Raw genomic sequence first — 2074 nt, 5'->3', positions numbered from 1 at the left:
TTGACCGGTTGTATCTTAGGAACCACTCATTACAATGAAACGTTTTTCTTTTAAATGAAGCGCCATGCCTCTTTTTCTTCCAATACCGTTTTCATGATTTAATTTAATTTAATATTTCCCGAGATATTCTTTTTGTTTATAAGCCAAAAAATTGTTTATAATTTTAAAATATTCCTGAGGCCGCTTAAATAGTCCAGTTTAAATTCTGTAAAGTACATTAGATGGTACAGTGTCTTTTTATACAAAAATCATAGTTATTCTTATGTATCGTAATTATTGTGGTTATTATAGCGACCGTAAATTTTTAATTAACAATTCAATTGTTGCTAAACTGTTCATTAAATTTCCATCGGCTTCTGGAATTATAATCTATACGAAAAGAGCTATTATATTACCAAGTTATTTAATTATTGAGAAACAATTACTTATCTAAAATTTTAGTTTAAAATTAAAGATTTTGTTCGAAAAACCCGCATTTTTCGGGGAAAATACCCGCCCCAATGCAGAATTTAATTACGGTGAATTTTTATTTCAGTATTTTTGGTGTAAACTTAAAATCTTTGGAATTATAGAGCAAAATTTAAAAAAAACACACACACGATTTTCGGGCGCCATTTTGTTTATAAAAAAGTAGCACACTACCTGCGGACTTTGCATACCTATATTATTAATATATGCAATCATAAAATTCGATTCCAGTAATAAAATTGCTGGTAAATAACTTTTCCCAAAAATGGCCCATTCTCCGATAATCTGCCCAGACTATCAGGCTGTGCTGCCAGGATATTCTGCATCTCCCTATGCTTATTTTTCCTTGAATCTTTCCCTGCATAATCAATTGGAGCAAGCAGGGCCGCGCCCGTCCATAAAGGCGGAGAGGGGCGGTTCCCCATAGCGCCGAACCAAAAAGGCGCCGGTAGGTGCCGAAAAAAAAAATTGACAATACCGAAATTAGCAGAAATATTAGTAATATTTTATTATCTTATAAAATTTAAAATTTACCAATCGTAGGTAGATATAAAAATAGCAGTTATTATTACTTTTATCCCCTAAGTGTACGAACCGTTATTAATTTCTCTCATTAAACTGAACTATTACTGCATTCACTCACGGTAAAATATTGCACAACCTCTGAATTTTAAAGAACAGCTTGGCTGTTTGGCGTACACATAGCTAACATGTCAAAGAAGAAAATGATATTGTGTCGACGTGTGCTTTTCCACTAGGGGAGTACCACCCCTTCACGGGGGTGAAAAAATATGCTTTCAAAATAAGTTCGGAAGTGGATAAACTGACGAATTGTAAGTAACTATAAAAGGTTGTTCTATAAAGTTTTCATATTATTTAAGTCAATATCTACTTGTCGAATATGTATTTGCGAGTGAATATGTTCATTTTTCAACAAAAAAACCACGTTTTTAGACGGTTTTCGGAAATAACTCAAAAAGTAAGTATTTTATCGAAAATATATTCTTAGGAAAAATTTTGAAAAAAATGCATTTCCTTCAAAATTTCAAATTTTTTTTTTATTTATAACAATTTTTTTCAAAAATAAGCTCTTTGAAATTGTGAAATTTCCAAATCATATAAATATACAGTGAAGTAAATTGTAAAGCTGTAACGATTAATTTCATTTGGGATTTTTACGATGTTTTTTACCAAAAAAAAGGGACCAACTTTATTTTCAGCGTTATACTGGCTTAAACTTGTTTTAAAGCTTAAATTTGTTTTCTTTAAAAACAAAAATAAAGTTTTTACTAAAGACTTTAAAAAAGTTGTAACGAGTTTTGCCCGAAAATACTTCATTTTTTTATTATTTCACGGTGAAATGTTCGACTTGGAATTTGAAGAATAAGAACCCACTTTTCTCGAGCTACAACTCTTCCTCTACTATATCTACCGACTTCATGCGTGCAAAAGTTTTTTAAAAAATTTTTATAAGCTATATTTTTGCTAAGAAAATGTTTTCCAATAAAATACACACTTTTGTGTTATTTGCGAAAACCGTCTAAAACCGTGGTTTTTATGTTGAAAAATGAACATATTCACTCGCAAATAACTCGAAAAATATTTA

The sequence above is a fragment of the Diabrotica virgifera genome, chromosome 1 (genome assembly GCF_917563875.1).
Source record: "Diabrotica virgifera virgifera chromosome 1, PGI_DIABVI_V3a".
Classification (NCBI taxonomy): Eukaryota; Metazoa; Arthropoda; class Insecta; order Coleoptera; family Chrysomelidae; genus Diabrotica; species Diabrotica virgifera.
The sequence above is the reverse complement of the archived record's forward strand: the minus strand, read 5'-3'. Positions refer to the sequence as shown.